The sequence below is a fragment of the Bos taurus genome, chromosome 17 (assembly GCF_002263795.3).
Source record: "Bos taurus isolate L1 Dominette 01449 registration number 42190680 breed Hereford chromosome 17, ARS-UCD2.0, whole genome shotgun sequence".
Taxonomy (NCBI): Eukaryota; Metazoa; Chordata; class Mammalia; order Artiodactyla; family Bovidae; genus Bos; species Bos taurus.
Genome location: NC_037344.1, coordinates 21,454,835 through 21,475,094, shown reverse-complemented (window position 1 = coordinate 21,475,094; position 20,260 = coordinate 21,454,835). Strand labels below are relative to the sequence as shown.

Below are 20,260 nucleotides of genomic sequence, written 5' to 3'. Positions count from 1 at the left end.
TATATTGAGCAGATGATGTTTTTTTCACAAGTATTCCACATCAATCCTGCCACATCACTTCACATTCCTTGAGTTTGAAATTGAATGTATTCATGTGACTCATTTTGGGCAATGAAATGTGAACGAGAGAGGCTTGGGTCACTTCTGGATTGACGTTTTGAGAAAACAGCATGTGTTTCACCGCGCTCTTTTACATATTGAGGATGGAGTAGAGTGGCACCTCCTGCTAGCCTTCAAACAACATGCGGCAGAACCACAAAGAGCAAGTCTTGGTTGTGTCACTGCAGCACAACTGATCAACTAGAGAATTCTTTTTAAAAAGAAAAAAAGAGCCATAAAAAGTATATGAATTGGAGAATAAAATTAATTTTGTGCATTTCAATTTTTTTTAACAAACCATTTACTTTTCCAAGACTGAATCTCCAAATCTGACTTCTCTTATGCTGTTCTCTAATAGTCAATCTCGAAAATGAATTTGAAGACTTCAAATAACCTGAATCAAGTTACACTACACAAAACTAGGCACCCACAGTCTCCCTTGAGCTTCCTTTCTCCCTCTCCTTCATAACATATAATTCTAATTTCAGAAGGTGTTAAGAATATCTATATGTGAAAAAAGGACACTATTCTCTTAATTTTTAATTCAACTTTAAGAATATGATTTGCTTGTGTTAATAAAGGCTGTTTTTACAAAGAATGATTTGCACGAAAAATGCCCCCTTCAAATACCTGGATCTCTCACTTCTATTCTTTGAATATATTCAATTTGAAAATCTTGGAAATTACATAGCATATCAATTTAACAGAATGTTCAGAAATCATGAGACTGATAAGATACTGATTCAAATAACTTTTATTGTTTTTTTCTCCTAAAATTAACCTTATTAAAGCTGAGAAATATAATAAAATATAAAGAAAACACAGGCAAAATAAATGAATCATAAGGCCTTTTGAGGCATTGCATGGATTTTATTTGATGGCTTGCTGCACCTCAAGGGTTTTCTCCCCAAAATAAGAACATTTTAAGCTATATTATTAAAAGAACACACACTGTTTGATAATCTTCAAGCCGCTTGAATCTTTTGTAGCTAAATGGCTTTATTCCAAAGGAGCAGATAAAATTTAAGCTGATTGGAGTTATAAATATGTCAAGAATCAGTCTAAATCCATCATTAAATATCACACTACAATTTGTAATGCTCTACAAATATCGAAAAAATGTAATTTTGAAGTTTTAAAATATCAATCAAATATATTAACAGGAGAAAAGATACTGCAAACTTTAGCTAAAAACATTAGAAATATGAAATTAGCATTTAAATATATGTATTAACCATGCAATTGCTTTGTATTTGGGATTATATCACATAAAGTATCAAATTCTACTTCATAAATGTTCAGTTAAAAACAGCCTTTGACTTATTAAAAATACCTTATAAATGCAAATACATGCTTCTGAATGAATTGGTATGTATTAATAATCACAAAATGTTAAAACATTTCAATTAGATATTGCTTTTAGCTTATAATCTGATTTAAACCCATTAACATTTCATTTTACATTATCAATCTTAGAATCATGTAAGTCTTTAATAATATTTTTAATTAGTACGTTAAGATTATAGTTACTTTTCATATAAGAAAACTACTAACACATCACAGCAAAGTTTTTTAAACCTTAAGAGGTAGGGTATTCTGGGGTGTTTAAAATAATATTTTAAATTTTTATTTTCTACCTTTTCCCTGAATATGGCTTCATCATGAAAGGTAGCAGAGTATGCCACCTCAAAATATGCCACTTTGGCATAAGGTTTGAGTTGAAGGCAATTGAGAAGAAGCAGATAAAAGCTTTTTTTTTCTCCCTCTATTTGTCTAAATGCAAGACATAAATTTACAAAGGTAACCTTCTCCATCTCTCTACCAGAAAAACAAAAGTTAATCACTGGAGACAACTTTTGGACTCTATTAATCTGGAGAAAATATCAGAAAATCTGCACAACAAACTTTACTAGTCAGCTTATATCTACCATTAGTTTACCCCAACACCAAAATTTATATTCCCACAATTTGCTACCCTTGAAGGCCTAAAACTGCTTTCCTTTGTCATGTAATTGAGCACAAATATATTGTTTTTTTGTTGAAGATGCTATATGAACCACAGTTCTAAGCCATCACTCTGAATTACTCATTTGTCTCTGGATGTCTCCCATTTATACATGAGGTACACATGTTAATGAACTGGCAAATATTTCTCTTATTAGTCTGTATTTTGTTACAGGGACCCTATAGAGAACTTAGAAGGGTAAAAGAAAATTACTTTTCTTCCTCTACAAATACGTAGTAAGAAATATGAGGAATGTGCTTTCTCACTAGTATTTAGCTTGTGCCTACAATGTAGGAGACCCAGGTTAGATCCCTATTGAGGAAGATCCCATGAAGAAGGAAAGGGCAACCCACTCCAGTGTTCTTCCCTGGGAAATCCTATGAACACAGGAGCCTGGTGGGCTACAGTCCATGGCATCACAGAATCAGATACAACTGAACAACTAACACACACATTACTGTCAGAGTGGCACTACCTAGATCCTGGATTTTATATAATTTTAAGCAGAAAATAAAACAACAGAAACCAAGGGTGTCCTCTCAAGGCCTATTCTCGCAATTTATTGGCCATACAGGTGTGTCTATTTCAAACGATTTTCAAACTTATCCCTTAAAAAAAGTTGCATAAAAAGTATCTTTGCTGGAACAGTTCCCTCAAGGTCATGCTCACCAAGTTAAATTATAATTCATTCATTCATTAATTCAATAAATATGAAACAAATACAAACTATGGTGAATCATGGAGTATGCACAGACATAATGTAGGATTCCCACTCCCAAGGCCCTACAGCATGGTTTTCAAATTACCTAAAGCATATGATGAGACTTGACATGCAAATTAGGGACATATCACTTTTTCAGTACAGTTACATCTCAGACCAACAACCTTAGATTTTATTAGATGGGAAATTACAAACCACTTATGGAACTGTGTCTACCATAGGATGAATATGGCAGCTTCCTTATTTGAGGTCTCTAATTCTCTCAAGGATCATTTCTTTGAGTCTTTATTTTCACTCTTCCCCATTCCCATCAACTTCATATAATCATAAATGGAGGGGAGAGTTGAAGGTCTAATGCATTCTCCTAGCTCCAAAACATTATTTTCCCACTGTCTGAGAAAAAATAACTAGTAGACTGAATCCTACAAAATAAAAAATACTCAACCATTGGAGAAGGTTGACTGTTTGTTCAAAGGGCAAATTCATAAAAATCACCAAATAATCTGATGCTGTCAAGACTTTTACTAATCCACTGATATTATCATTTTATAATATTAGCAGTGTTGATTCTTGGCTCATAACCTATTTACCAACCAAAATATTATCAACAAAAACCAATAATTTTAATATGCACTGACACCAATACCCTAATCTCATTCTTTTATCCAGTCATCAAAAACTCTGATGTCCTTTAGCAACAACTCTCATAGTATAGTTCAGTCACTCAGTCGTGTCAGACTCTTTGTGACCCCATGAACTGCAGCACGCCAGGCCTCCCTGTACATCACCAAATCCTGGAGTTCACCCAAACTTATGCGCATCGAGTCAGTGATGACATCCAGCCATCTCATCCTCTGTCATCCCCTTCTCCTCCTGCCCCCAATCCCTCCCAGCATCAGAGTCTTTACCAGTGAGTCAATTCTTCGCATCAGGTGGCCAAAGTATTGGAGTTTCAGCCTCAGCATCAGTCCTTCCAATGAATAATCAGGACTGATTTCCTTAAGAACGGACTGGTTGGATCTCCTGGCAGTCCAGGGGACTCTCTAGAGTCTTCTCCAACACCACAGTTCAAAAACAATTATGTAAAGTTTAAAAATAAAATAAAATTTAAAACAAACAAACAAACAAAAAAAAAAAAACATCAATTCTTTGGTGTTCAGGTTTCTTTATAGTCCAACTCTCACATCCATACGTGACTACTGGAAAAACCATAGCTAGATGGACTAGATGGACCTTTGTTGGCAAAGTAATGTCTCTGCTTTTGAATATGCTATCTAGGTTGGTGATAACTTTCCTTCCAAGGAGCAAGTGTCTTTTAATTTCATGGCTGCAGTCACCATCAGCAGTGATTTTGGAGCCCAAAAAGATAAAGTCTCTCACTGTTTTCACTGTTTCCCCATCTATTTGCCATGAAGTGATGGGACCAGATGCCATGATCTTCGTTTTCTGAATGTTGAGCTTTAAGCCAACTTTTTCAATCTCCTCTTTCATTTTCATCAAGAGGCTCTTTTGTTCTTCTTCAGTTTCTGCCATAAGGTTGTTATCATCTGCATATCTGAGGTTATTGATATTTTTCCTCACAATCTTTATTCCATCTTGTGCTTCATCCAGCCCAGCGTTTCTCATGATGCACTCTGCATAGAAGTTAAATAAGCAGGGTGACAATATACAGCCTTGATGTACTCCTTTTCTATTTGGAACCAGTCTGTTGTTCCATGTCCAGTTCTAACTGTTGCTTCCTGACCTGCATACAGGTTTCTCAAGAGATAGGTCAGGTGGTCTGGTATTCCCATCTCTTTCAGAATTTTCCACAGTTTACTGTGATCCACACAGCCAAAGGCTTTTGCATAGTCAATAAAGCAAAAGTAGATGTTTTTCTGGAACTCCTTGAGTTTTTGATGATCCAGCAGATGTTGGCAATTTGATCCCTGGTTCCTCTGCCTCTTCTAAATCTAGCTTGAACATCTGGAAGTTCATGGTTCACGTATTGCTGAAGCCTGGCGTGGAGAATTTTGAGCATTACTAGCGTGTGAGATGAGTGCAACTGTGCGGTAGTTTGAGCATTCTTTGGCATTGCCTTTCTTTGGGATTGGAATGAAAACTGACCTTTTCCAGTCCTGTGGCCACTGCTGAGTTTTCAAAATTTGCTGGCATACTGAGTGAAAAGACCTTGATGCTGGGAAAGACTGAAGCCAGGAGGAGAAGGGGATAGCAGAGGATGGGATGGTTGGAAGGATCACTGACTCAATGGACATCAAGTTTGAGTAAACTCCGGGAGTTGGTGAGGGACAGGGAGGCCTGGGATGCTACAGTCCGTGGGGCGGCAAATAGTCAGACACAACTGAGCAACTAACTGAACTGAACTGAAACTTTAGTATATGGAAGATTAGAGCAGGCTAATCTTCCTTAATTTGTTTGCAAAATTGTTTTAGGGATTATTGATCTTCTTGCCAATTCAAGAATAGCTTGACAATCATTATTGAAATTCATTTTTATAAAACTGGAATTGTATTATATTGAATAAATTAATATAAAAGTGGTATTTTCATGACATTCAACTTTCCTCTGCTTACACATGATATATACCTTCACATAGACTTTTTTTTTCCCTTCAGGAAAAGTAATGGATTTCCCTATAGCTCTACTAACATTCTATCTATAGTTCATTATGATTTTTATGGTTTTTTCATTTTTCTTAAAAATGGGATATTCATATTAATACTATATGTCTAAGTTTTATAAACTATAAAGGAAACTATTAACATATACTCTAGTATTCTTGTCTGGAGAATTTCATGGACTAAGGAGCTGGCAGACTACAGTCCATGGGTTTGCACATGATTGAGCAATTAATACTTTCTTTTCATTCATTTTAGGTCCAACAAACTTGCTAAATTCATTTATTTCACAGTTGAATTTTCTATACATGTACTAATACCCTCTGGAAGTAGCAATGTTCTTTTTTCCCATTCTTTATTGTTCTGAATTATTCTTCTAGAAGTGGTTTCTGACTTCACTATATGATTCTGAATATAATCAGTGACAGAAAACATCTTGTCTAGTCCCTGAATTTGAAGGAATACTTTCAATTTTTAGTGGTATTCACTGAAGTGATATTTCACAGAACACATTTTGTAAAGCAATGCTTTAACCCTAATAAAATGCAGCACTACTTACTTCTCTGCAACTCACATACTTTAACAAATACAAGCCAGATTACTGTTTTACTTTACCAGATGTAAAATACAGTCTGTATCTACTAATGGCATCAGTGATGTGTGTGTAGTAGCATCAGTTTAAGAAACAGATTTATCAAATGCATATTACACTTGTTCTGGTCTCAACACCAGGATATTATGCTACCCATGTTGCAACTTTAAAGGCATAAAATTAAGCTTGTGGATCTAAGTAGATATATTGTCCCTGAGTTCCTCTGATACCACATGTGGTGATAAGTGTAATACCCTGTCATTATAAAATATACATTCTTAATCCAAATACAGGAGTAAAAGGAGACCACTGATGTACTCAATAGTCCAAGGAACCAAAAACAGAACAAAACACACACACACACACAAAGCAAATTCTGATTAGAGACCCAGTAGAGTCTTGACAAGCTTCAAGAGATGCCTAAACACAAAAGAGGAAAAAGAAAAAAAAGGTATGCTTTATGGAAAAATAAAGCATAATTTTGACAATCTAAGCTTATGAGAACTTCAGAAATACACAGCATGTAAATTCTTACAGAATGGAATGCCTATGTCTGAAGGAAATTCACATAAACAAACAAAAAAAATAAGGCAAACAAGGAAGGAACACTGGAATAAAAAAAATAAATAAAAGGATTCTGATATTGGATGTAGAGCCCACAGGAAAATTATTTCAGAAAGTATTTTTTCAGCAAACATACATAACATTGAGAGTGCCACCTCAAAAGGCAAATCCTGTGGAGCCATAAAACAGGAGTGGAGTGGGGAGGTTGTAACTGGTGGTGAAATTAAAGTCCAATGCTGTAAAGAACAATATTGCATAGGAACCTGGTTTGTGAGGTTCAAGAATCATCATAATTTGGAATGTGGTCATACAGGAGGTGGCCAGCATGAACATTGACATTTTAGGAATCAGTGAACTAAAATGGATGGGAATGGGCAAATTTAATTCAGATGACCATTATATCTACTACTGTGAGCAAGAATCCCTTAGAAGAAATGGAGTAGCCCTCAAAGTTAACAAAAGAGTCCCCAATGCAGTATTTGGGTGCAATCTCAAAAATAATAGAATGATCTTGGATCATTTACAAGGCAAACCATTCACATATCACAGTAATCCAAGTCTATGTCCCAACCTCTAATGCCAAAGAGGCTGAAGATGAACCATTCTATCAAGACCTAAAAGACCTCCTAGAATTAATACCAGAAAAGAACACACGTTCTTTTCATCATAGGGGACTGGAATGCAAAAGTAGAAAGTTAAATCATACCTACAATAATAGGCAAGTTTGGCCTTGGAGTACAAAGTGGAGCACTGGTCATAGCAATCGACCTCCTCCAACAACACAAGAGATGACCCTACACACGGACATCACCAGATGGTCAGTACTGAAATCAGATTGACTATATTCTTTGCAGCTGAAGATGGAGAAGCTCTATACAGTCTGCAAAAACAAGACATGGAGCTGACTGTGGCTCAGATCATCAGCTCCTTACTGAAAAATTCAGGCTCAAATTGAAGAAAGCATGGAAAAGCACTAGGCAATTAAGGTATGGCCTAAATCAAATCCCTTATGATTATACAATGGAGGTTATTAACAGATTCAAGGGACTAGATCTGGTAGACAAGTGTCTGAAGAACTGTGGATGGAGGGTTGTAATACTGTTCTGGAGGTGGTGACCAAAACCATCCCAAATAAAAAGAGATGCAAGAGGGCAAAGTGGTTGTCTGAAGAAGGCTTACAGATAGCTGAGAAAAGAAGAGGAGCAAAAGGTGAAGGAGAAAGGGAAAGATACACCCAACTGAATGCAGAGTTCCAGAGAAGAGCAAGGAGAGAGAATAAAGCATTCTTAAGTGAACAACTCAAAGAAAGAGAGGAAAACAATATAATGGGAAAGACTACAGATCTATTTAAGAGAACTGGAGGTATCAAAAGAATATTTCATGCAAAGATAGGCACATTAAAGGACAAAACCAGCAAGGACCTAACAGAAGTAGAAGATATGAAGAAAAGGTGGCAAGAATACACAGAACTGTACAATAAAAAGCTCTTAATGACCCAGATAACCATGATGTGATCACTCACCTACAGCCAGACATTTTGGAGTGCAAAGTCAAGAGGACCTTAGGAAGCATCACTATGAACAAAGCTAGCGGATGTGACAGAATTCCAGCTGAGCTATTTCAAATCCTGAAAGATGATGCTGAAAAGTACTGCACTCACTATGCCAGCAAATTTGGAAAACTTATCCGTGGCCACAGGACTGGAAAAGGTCAATTTTCATTCCAATCCCAAAGAAAGGCAATGCCAAAGAATGTTCAAGTTACCGTAGAACTGACTCATTTCACACGTCCGCAAGACACAGTGTATACGCACACACATACCATATATAAATACACACACACACACACACACAGTGGAACATTACTCAGCCTAAAAAATAATGAAATAATGCCATTTGTAGCAACATGAATGGACCTAGAGATTATCATACTAAGTTAAGGGAATCAGAGAAAGGCAATGCAAGTATCATATGACTTTATATGTAAAATCTAAAAAGATGACACAAATGAAGCTATTTGCAAATGAGACTCACAGACTTAGGGAAAACAAACAAACAAACAAACAAACTTATGGTTACCAAAGGGGAAACGTGGCTGGAAGGGATAAACTAGGAAGTTGAGATTAACATAAGCACATACTATATATAATCTAGATAATTGAAAATAATATACTGTATAGCACAGGGAACTCCACTCAGTACTCTGCAATAATCTATATGGGAAACAAATCTGAGAAATAGATTATAATTAAACCACTTTGGTATACTCTTGAAACTAACACAACACAGTAAATCAACTAAATTCCAATATAAAATAAAAATGCAGAATATATGTATGTACATATAAAAACAGAAAAAACTACCTAAAAATAAAAAAAAAAATCACAGTTCTAAAAGCACAGTGCAAATCAGAAATAAAATACTTACTAATGTGGCAGAACTAAAAAGCAAATACAAATCAAATCTGTAAGTGTCAGTAAGCCTGCCTATGACACTGTTAGGATGTGAGATGATTTAAAATAAGCATTACTTTCACGGAACACCAGGAAAATTATGATAATATAAAATTATGATTATATATGGAAATATAAAGAGTATTTCATGCAAAAAAAAAACACAATTTCTTACGAGTGGAATTCTGCTGAACTTAAAAGACACATAAATTTCTGAAAATAAACAAAAAGTGTGAACAGGGGTAAATGGAGGTGAAATCTGCCAAAGAGAATTTATAAGATCAGAAAGAGAGCAGCTGAACTATTAGTGATATAGGGTGTGATAGATAGGACCCAATCAAAACTGAAGGATTTCCTCTTGCAAGATGAACTTACTTGAGAAACCATCCTCATCCCTACCCCTTTAAACTGCTCTACGCTGTATTTTAATTGTTTAATAAATAACATTAATCAACATTTTTGAAAAGGAAAATATACCTGTAACCAATTGCCTTCAAATGTTTGAAATATTTTCCCATTACCAGGGCTTCCCTGATAGCTCAGTTGGTAAAGAATCCATCTGCAATGCAGAAGATGCAGGTTAGATTCCCCGGTCGGGCAGATCCGCTGAAGAAGGGATAAGCTACCCACTCCAGTATTCTTGGGCTTCCCTTGTGGCTCAGCTGGTAAAGATCTGCCTGCAATGTGAGAGACCTGGGTTCGATCCCTGGGTGGGGAAGATCTCCTGGAGAAGGGAAAGGCTACCCACTCCAGAATTCTGGCCTGGAGAATTCCATGGACTATTGCCCGCAAAGAGTTGGACACAACGGAGCTACTTTCACTTTAACTTTCTATCAGGTGTTAGAGTTAAAGCAATATTGTAGAAATTACTGTACTTTTGGTTCATTGTATGTATGTATCATATATATGACTATAATATATATGATATCATAGTTATATATTATACTATATAATACCATATATGTATTCTATATATGTATATACCATATATATATGAAAATTCTCCAAGCCAGGCTTCAGCAATATGTGAATCATGAATGTCCAGATGTTCAAGCTGGTTTTAGAAAAGGCAGAAGAACCAGAGATCAAATTGCCAACATCTTCCGGATCATCGAAAAAGCAAGAGAGTTCCAGAAAAACATCTATTTCTGCTTTATTGACTATGCCAAAGCCTTTCACTGTGTGGATCACAACAAACTGTGGAAAATTCTGAAAGAGATGGGAACATCAGACCACCTGACCTGCCTCTTAAGAAACCTGTATACAGGTAAGGAAGCAACAGTTAGAACTGGACATGGAACAACAGACTGGTTCCAAATAGGAAAAGGAGTACGTCAAGGCTGTATATTGTCACCCTGCTTATTTAACTTATATGCAGAGCACATCATGAGAAACGCTGGGCTGGATAAAGCATAATCTGGAATCAAGATTGCCGAGAGAAATATAAATAACCTCAGATATGCAGATGACACCACCCTTATGGCAGAAAGTGAAGAAGAACTAAAGAGCCTCATGATGAAAGTGAAAGAGGAGACTGAAAAAGTTGGCTTAAAGCTCAACATTCAGAAAACAAAGATCATGGCCTCTAGTCCCATCACTTCATGGCACATAGAAGGGGAAACAGCAGAAACAGTGGCTGATTTTATTTTGGGAGGGCTCCTAAATCACTGTAGATGGTGATTGTGGCCATAAAATTAAAAGATGCTTACTCCTTGGAAGGAAAGTTAGGATCAACCTAGACAGCATATTAAAAAGCAGAGACATTACTTTGCCAACAAAAGTCTGTCTAGTCAAGGCTATGGAGAAGGAAATGGCAACCCACTCCAGTGTTCTTGCCTGGAGAATCCCAGGGATGGGGAAGCCTGGTGGGCTGCCGTCTATGAGGTCGCACAGAGTCGGACACGACTGAAGCAACTTAGCAGCAGCAGTCAAGGCTATGGTATTTCTAGTAGTTATGTATGGATCTAAGAGTTGGACTATAAAGAGAGCTGAGCACAGAAGAATTAATGCTTTTGAACTGTGGTGTTGGAGAAGACTCTTGAGAGTCCCTTGGAATGCAAGGAGATCCAACCAGTCCATCCTAAAGGAGATCAGTCCCAAGTGTTCACTGGAAGGACTGATGCTAAAGCTGAAACTTCAATACTTTGGCCACCTGATGCAAAGATCTGACTCAATTGAAAAGACCCTGATGCTGGGAAAGATTGAGGGCAGGAGGAGAAGGGGACAACAGAGGATGAGATGGTTGGATGGCATCACCAACTCGATGGACATAAGTTTGGGTAGGCTCTGGGAGTTGGTGATGGACAGGGAGGCCTGGCGTGCTGCAGTTCATGGGGTCACAAAGAGTCAGACACGACTGAGCGACTGAACTGAATTGAACTGACCATATGTGTGTGTGTGTGTGTGTGTGTGTGTGTATGTGTGTGTCTTATATGAAGACTCATACGTACAGCCAACTACATGCCCTTATTCTTTTGTTGTTGTTTAGTTGCTAAGTCGCATCTGACTCTTTTATGACACCATGGACTGTAGCCTGCCAGGCTCCTCTGTCCATGAGATTTCCCAAGCCCGAATACTGGAGTGAGCTGCCATTTCCTTTCCCAGGGGATCTTTCTGAGCCAGAGATCAAACCTGTGACTCCTGCTTGCCAGGAATATTCTTTACCACTGAGCCACCTAAGAAGCCACTCTTACTCTTTTACTGGGTAATTCTATTCCCAAATTCATCAATTAAATGACCTGAAAAACAGGAATATACTGTTAATTTTTTCCTCTCCCCATCTATCAATTGAAGAAATGTATTCAGTCCCTACATATGCCAAACACAGGGCTAAGTGTGAGAAAAAAGGTGAATATAAGTTTTTATATTCAAAAAGCTTGTAGTTAGAACAAATCAGTCAGGAGGACTGTAATTATCATACCTTATGGCAAACGCAGTAACAGCCCATGCCCTAATGATTATTTAGGCACGGGAAGAAAGCTTTCTATTTTTATCTCATTCTTAATGATAATTGCTTTCAAGTGGTTAAGGAAAGCTTTTTGGATTAAAGAATATCTATCTGAATCTAAGGAGTCAAGAAGGATTCATCAAGCAAGGGAGAACAGTGGAAGAATTACAGACTGAGGCAATAGTAAGAAAAGGAATACGGTATATACAAATAACAAGATGTGCTCAGAGTAATAAAGCAGATCAGCGCTTTTGGTGCATGTATTTTCTGGCATGGGTTGGTAGTTATGTGTGTGCTGAAATCAGTGGTGGTGAAAAGAGTTGGAGAGATTTCAAAGACGAAATCAAAGAGAGAAAGAGATGATCAAATTTGACTCAATAGAATTTTATATGATGAACAGCCTTAATCAAATCTGATTTATAGCTCAGTTGGTAAAGAATCCCCCTGCAATGCAGGAGACCCCAGTTAGATTCCTGAGTTGGGAAGAGCCCTTAGAGAAGAGATAGGCTATCCACTCCAGTATTCTTGGGCTTCATCTTGTGGCTCAGCCGGTAAAGAATCCGCCTGCAATGTGGGAGACCTGGGTTCAATCCCTGGGCTGGGAAAATCCCCTGGAGAAGGGAAAGGCTATGCACTCCAGAATTCTGGCCAAGAAAATTCCCTGGACCGTACAGTCCATGGGGTTGCAAAGAGTCGGACACAACTGAGAGACTTTCACTTTTGTTTGTTGAATTATGGACCTCTCCCTCCTCCTGATAAATGAATTATATTTCCAAAAATCACAAAATAAGAGGTCAATAATTATGTCATGCATCACAGAATGACTGAAAAATGGTACTTTATTTTTTTTTTTTAATCAACTGCTCTAGTGTAGGTGTGAGAGCTAGATTTGAGGAATATACAATTAAAAGGAATTAGAATACTCTACTATAAATGCAAATTAGTCTTCATGGGAATTTATTCTAGAACCATCTCCAGGGATACTAAAATGGTAGAGTGGAATAAACAATTTTATGAATAGTGATTGTGAACTGAGGGTGACAGAAGGATCAAGGATAAATTCAAGTTTCTAATTTCAGGACTAGAAATGAAACAGCTCAGAGACTGCATATAGAAAGCATTATAAATACAATATTTAAATATGAAAACTAAACAATAGGACATACCAGTAAGTGATGCAGTTATAGAGCTCATCTTGTTTGACAGTTTAAAGTAAACAGTGATCAGAATACGTATTAAGTATTATGTCAATGTTGTTTGCTTTGAAAAAGCCAGGTGACAAATTTTAAAAAGATTAAGTTTACTGTTGGTACTCTATTATTCTCAGGTAAAGATGGGTAGGAAGGACTAATTTTAAGCAATCATGATCATTACAGACACATTTCCTAGGAAATTTACTCATCTCAAACAAAATGTTCTATAGTGGGCACTGTGTAAAATACAGTGTAAATCCTGTGGTAGTGATAGAGGAGGATATGAGATACCGATTTTAACAAATTCACAGTTTTGAATGAAATGAAATTGCATCAACAAGAATTCCTTGCCCAAAGTCTAAATTACCTACTCAATGTGCTTGCTGAACATCTGGTTTTCTCTTCTTATGGTTTCCCAGTAATTGGCAGTTACGCAGCACTATATGAAGCTGGGCTTTAAGAAATCCTTGAGCATTCGTTGAGTCTAGTTACCTGGAGTTATGCTCCTCAGTTTGCTGGAAGTAAGTGCTCCAGTTCCTTGGGTACCTCGCAGTCATACAGGCTGCGAGGGGCACTGGGACAGTGCCTTCTAGAGGAGGACGGAAAGGTCGCTACACCAGGCACTGAGCACACTTCACAGACTGCTGCCAGGTTTCCCTCTAGATGCCCATCAGCCACAGTCTAGATTGATGTGTACAGACTTTGAAGGGCCTTCTCCAGTGCTTCCTCTAACAGAGGGTGTTTGGGCAAAGAAACCAAGCTGACCATTTTCAGGAGTAAACTGGTTTTCTCCTAATTTTCTCTTTCACTCAGAAGTTAAACTTAGTCTTTCCCTACTAAAGAAAACTACCCTCAGAGGAAACAACTATCACTCAAAGATGAAATGTTAAAATAGCAACCAATTAATGAACCAACAAAACCCACAGAAATATATGTGTGTGGGGGGGTCAGTTCTAGCTTTCACCAGTCACTCCTATCTTTATGTGGTAAGGAAATACAACTGACACTGTTTACACATGAATATATATATATATATATTTCTGTTTCCTCTAACATTTATTAAGCATGAACTTAGTACCAGGAATTGCACTTTAATGTTGTCTCATTTTAGCATTACAACAATCTCGGGGTATAATTCCGCTTACTTTATAACTACAGAAAATTGAAAGTGTAAGTCACTCAGTCATGTCTGACTCTTTGCGACCTCGTGCACTATACAGTCCATGGAATTCTCCAGGCCATAATACTGGAGTGGGTAGCCTTTCCCTTCTCCAGGGGATCTTCTCAACCCAAGGATCAAACCCACGTTTCCTGTATTGCAGGCGGATTCTTTACCAGCTGAGCCACAAAGGAAGCCCTAATGAGATGCAAAAGCGCTGAGAGTGAGAGCTCCATTCATTATCCCCTCTTAGTTGCAAGGACTAAATCTGAACTAGGGCTAGGATTCTTGGCAACCCACTCCAGTACTCTTGCCTGGAAAATTCCACAGACTGAGGAGCCTGGTAGACTACAGTCCATGGGGTTGCAAAGAGTCAGACACAACTGAGCAACTGCACTTCACTTATCCTAAACACATTGCCATCGCCTGGGGACCTATGAGAAATTTTAAGCAGAAGAGCATTTTAGAAGCTGAGAGGTATGTGTAATGCAGACGGCCCCCTGCTTAAACACAACTCATACACATGTTCGTATACATTCACATCCATACTCAAGCGAAACTTCACTTGAGTGAAACTTCCTGTAAGAAAGGAAGTTTCACTCAAGTGAAACTTCCCCAGGGATCAAGAGAACACAGGTCATTACTTTAAAGAGAATCCACCTACAGAGATATTTTAAAATTTCTGCTTTTAAAGGCATGTAAAGCCAGTGACTCACCTTTCCCTTAATATTATACTATTTTAAAAATAGATTCTAAACATTTACTGATACACTCTTGGTTTAACATGCCTCAAAAATACTCTTCAAAGTAACTGAAACTAATTTGTTTATTCTCAAGAATTCCATGATATAGTTTAACCAACAGTGCCTGATTTCCAAAAAGGCTACATATATGTTGAGATTCTCTAAGAAGGCATGGGAAATGGGAGAGAGTAACTCCTAGAAAAAAGGAAGGAAGATCAATAAATATTGCACATAAATATGTATGATATAGTAAAGGCTACCCAATAATGTATCACCCATTAAATGTTAATTTCAAATGATACTCAAGATCTTTTATATATATTTAACTGCCAAGTAATCAATATGCTTCTGTAACTATTCCAATGTATAAAAGTTTCTAATAAATTATCACAATGAAATATCCCAAAATAAAACTCTATAAATCAACCCTGTATAATAGTATTCATTTCAAATACTTAAACAAAATATTGACAAGTTAAAGTTCCTTTCAGTTTTCATTTTCAACATTAGATTCTGTTTCAAAAATAGTCATTTTCACCTTTCATTCTTACATATAAACATATAATTATAAAAATAATTACTGTACTTGAAGAGAATAAAAATTGGGGAATTCAAGATTCAAAGCAATATTATTATTACTTGCATCAGTAGAGAAGATATGCTGGCCTGAAATACTAAAGAGGTTTCCCTGATGGTTGGCTCAGTGGTAAAGAATCTGCCTGCCAATGCAGGAGATGTGAGTTTGACCCCTGGGTCAGGAAGATGCCTTGGAAGAGGAAATGGCAACCTACTCCAGTATTCTTGCTTGGGAAATGCCATAGACAGAGGACTTGGCAGGCTACAGTCCATGAGGTCTCAAAAGAGTCAGAGATAACTACTTAGTGACTAAGCCAACAACAAAATCCTAAAGAACTAAATTTTTTTCTCTCTCTCCTTCCCTCCTACCCTCCTTCCTTCTGTTCCCAAGAACTGTAATATTATATTTAGAATATTTCAGAGATTAATAACTCTTTTTAACGATATGTTCAACTCAGGTTTACAGATAAGATGTAAAATACAGAAGAAAAGCAACGCATCTTTCTTAATATGGACTTAATGTCTTTGCACAGCTGAAACTTTCTTACAGGAAATACAATATAGCAAGTGACAAACACCTAATTCTCCACTCAAAACCTACAGAAACTCAGCTTGGCTTCCCAGTAACTTCCAGTCCCTTGCTTTGATTTTTGAACTCACTGTTTCTCCAACCTTTTCTGGACTATATCCAATTTATAGGCTTTGTCTATTAATTTGCAACAAACCCAGTTTGTCTCCAGGATGGGTAAGGGTATGGATTGAACCTTTCTATACAAATAGCACAGCATGCCTTTCCCAATTTCTAGCCAGTTGCACCTGCCACTCCAGTCTCTTGTTGCTGCTGTTAATGCATTGTGCAGCTGTGCCATCTAGTTCCAAAATTCCCTCCTTCCTCAGTGTGTCGGCATCCTACAATGAAAAGAAAGCTTTCTTTTGATTAACAGACAATGACTATTTCTGAAGGCACTATCCGAGTTTACTAAATAATTTGTTCCTAACCAGAATAAGCGGAGAAGGTGATGGCACCCCACTCCAGTACTCTTGCCTTGAAAACCCCATGGATGGAGGAGCCTGGTGGGCTGCAGTCCATGGGGTTGCGAAGAGTCGGACACGACTGAGCGACTTCACTTTCACTTTTCACTTTCATGCATTGGAGAAGGAAATGGCAACCCACTCCAGTGTTCTTGCCTGGAGAATCCCAGGGACGGGGGAGCCTGGTGGGCTGCCGTCTATGGGGTCGCACAGAGTCGGACACGACTGAAGTGACTTAGCAGCAGCAGCAGCAACAACCAGAATAAGACACTATACTACATGTTGGTAGATATGCTAGTTAAATCAAAACACCTGTTCAGATATATCCCAAATAGTTTGGAATATTGATTAGCAAGGATCCAAGAAAATAAAATTCCATTTGCTTTCTAATAATGTATTTAGAATTTTGTACACTCTACTGGAAAGAAATGTAGATTTGAGCTCTACAATGATACCTTAAATGATACCTTAAATGATACCTTACCTTAAAACAGGGAGAATTCAGATTTGCTCTGGCAACAAAGACACAGGAATCCTAGATTATTTTAATCCATTTTCAATAAGAAGACATTGTGAAATCAGATTCTAGTCCTATAAGTACTGATATATTTTACATCCACTTTTTATTCAGGGGTGCTTCTGAACATCTTACTCCAAAGTATGGGATGTTAAACAGGGTTTGTTTTAAAAGACTCTGCAAATTGCATCCTCATTTCTAGAGACCAGAGAAGGTCTCAGAAGCTGTAGCTATTCTGCCTTTTATCAGATTCTTTGCAATCTGTTAGTTTCCTTCTATTGTAAAATTACTGACTTAAAATTATGGTTAGCATTTCATCTCCACCCGCGCCCCCACCTCCTCCACCCCTGGCCAGGATATCAGCTCTGTAATTCTTCTCTGGTGTTTCAACTTCCTTACTTTTTGTCTTTTAGTTGAATTTTCAGTTGATTTTCTATTTTGCTTACTCTATCCTTTTTGCTCTATATTCTGTAGTTTCCTTCAGTTACATCTTCTAGGCTGTCAGTTCTTAAATCATTTGTAGTACCTAAGAACTCTTTTGCTTAGTGAGTTGTTTCCTTTCTATGAAAGTGAAAGTTGCTCAATCGTGTCCAACTCTTTGAGACTCCATGGTCTAAACAGTTCATGGAATTCTCCAGGCCAGAATACTGGAGTGGGTAGCCTTTCCCTTCTCCAGGGGATCTTCCCAACCCAGGATAGAACCCAGGTCTCTCACATCATGGCAGGCAGATTCCACAAGGGAAGGCCTTTCTTTTATAGCACCCATTTATATTTTCATATAGACGCAAAAAACTTGTAAAACACTTTAAGCATACTAATAGGAGTACTTTAAAATTTTCCTTTTCCCCCTGAATTATTTCAGTGTTTTGAGAGGATGCATGCTCTGTTTTAATTTTTGTTGTTGTTGTTTTTCTTTATTTCCCTCAGCAGAAAGTAAGAGCGCCTGGCGACATTCCCACTTCTTACTCTCCACAACATTCACAGCTTGCCACCAATGTCTGCCTTGGGACCATTAGGGCCAATTGCATCATGGCTTTTATTTCTGTTTATCTGATAGTAAAAGCAGCTCAGAATTCTCTTACCACCTATTATACCCTGGTTCTGATCCACTTACAACTCTAGGGATCACTCTGGTGATCACTCCTCTGATTACATTTCTTATCAATCTTTCATTTCCTTAAAACAAACCCAAAATTCTTTTAGACTGAATTTAGGAACTCATTGCCTATCATCAGCAAATCTCTTATAACAGCAGGCACTTTTGAGAACATGCCCTTTGCCTCTCGCTCAATCTGAAGTCTAAGTTTCCTTACAACAGTCCCACTTATGCTGACTTCTCATATGCAAATCACACTGAGGTGTGTTCTCTTCTTATTTCAACTGCTAAATCATTTAAATCATTCACCCCTTTTTCTGTGAGAATAGCCAACTTTGATTCTAATACCATAAAACTCTACCAACCGATTCCTTTGCAGCCGGTCACTGAAACTTGGGCGTTTTATTACCGGGCTCATTGTCACTCTCTCCACCACTAATCCTATCACTATTCCTGGTTATTTCAATATACTAGTACTAGACTCTAGTAGATTATTTTCCCAATAACCTGACTTATTAGCTTCTTGGCCTCCTCTCTTTCATTTCTTGACCTCCATTCCATTTATTCCCCTGATCAGATCACATTGTAGATCTTGTCTTTACTAGTAACTACAATTCCTGAAAAATCTTAGTTTCAATTTCTACTCTTTATTCCACCAACTCTCATTTTTCCAGCTCTTGCTCTAGAAATTTAACTCCATCAGTTCCTCCACATCAGTGTAACCTACAGAATTTAGTTTCTTTCAATTTTCCAATGTATTCTGTCCTATCAGGTTGTCACTTCTAGTTTAATTCCATAGTCAGTGATAAGCATCACTTTCTCATACTTTTCACCAATGTCCCCCCTTCCATAATTTGGCTCGCTTGTCTAAATCATAACCTTAATTAATTTTTTAACCCCTCTCCTATTTTCTGTAGAGTTAAATGTGACTGAAAACTATAACCAGCTGATTAACTCACATATGATTAGTATTTACTGACTTTAATGATGTCTACTGTGCCAAAATTATAACAGTTTATTTACTTATGCTCCTAGCTGAATACTCTTTCCACTCTCTTCAAATCTCCAATATCTTCTACCTAATTCTTACCCTGAGTTGATAATTTTACTTCCTATTTCAAAAAAATATTAGCAATCTCAAATCAATCTATCACAACCACATTATGTTACCTGTATGGCATCCATGCCTAAATACTCCACTTTTTTTCTTTCACCACAAAAGAAGTGTCTCTGTTCTTGACTTTGGTTAAGCATCCACTTGTGCACTGCATGACATATTCTTATACTCATATTGCTTGGGCAGCTTTTCTTTTTGCATCAGATAGTTTTCCTTTTCTGCTGTATTATTTCCATGAGTTTGCAAATACGCTGTTATTTTTCCTGTTAAACAAAAAGTGAAACAAAAGAAACCCTTTTCTTGCCCTCAATTAACTGTCTAGCTAGCTTCACATTTCTTTATTAACTCTGTAAGTGAGCAGTCTGCTTTAGGTAACTCCAATTCTCCTCTCTCTCTCTCTCTTTTTTTTTTTTTGCTAACACCAGTTCTTTACTTAAACATTTCATGAAAACTGATTCCTATCAAGTTATTGCATGACTCTTCCAGTTGAACTGCTCTAGACAAAGCTTTCCTTGACAAGCATCCCTATGAATGTGACTTTAGGGTTCCCAGCATCAGTCTCTATCCCAGCTTCTTGAATCTGGACTGTTTCTGTAACAAGAACCTAAGGCTGTTACTATTCGCTTTGGGAATATGAGGTAGAGGAAGGCTGTAAAGACCACAAATAGACTATTGGTGGAAACTGAAGAACTGTGAAGAAACATACGTACAGAATATAAACTACATATTTATCAATATGTAATATTTGTTTTCACTGATCTTGCTGCTTTTTTGAACTTCAGTTCATCTTAGACTGTGAGCCTGTAGAAGCTGGATTATAACTATATCT

General features: G+C 37.3%; 1 long non-coding RNA gene across 1 annotated transcript in view; it reads right to left on the bottom strand.

Annotated features, from left to right (window-relative positions):
* Positions 1–19,486: 19,486 nt before the first annotated feature.
* LOC132342559 (uncharacterized) overlaps positions 19,487–20,260 on the bottom strand; it is a 29,302-nt gene continuing 28,528 nt past the window's right edge. Inside the window, exon 3 of the long non-coding RNA XR_009490968.1 lies at positions 19,487–19,694. This is a non-coding gene — a long non-coding RNA (uncharacterized lncRNA). The remainder of the gene's footprint in view (positions 19,695–20,260) is intronic.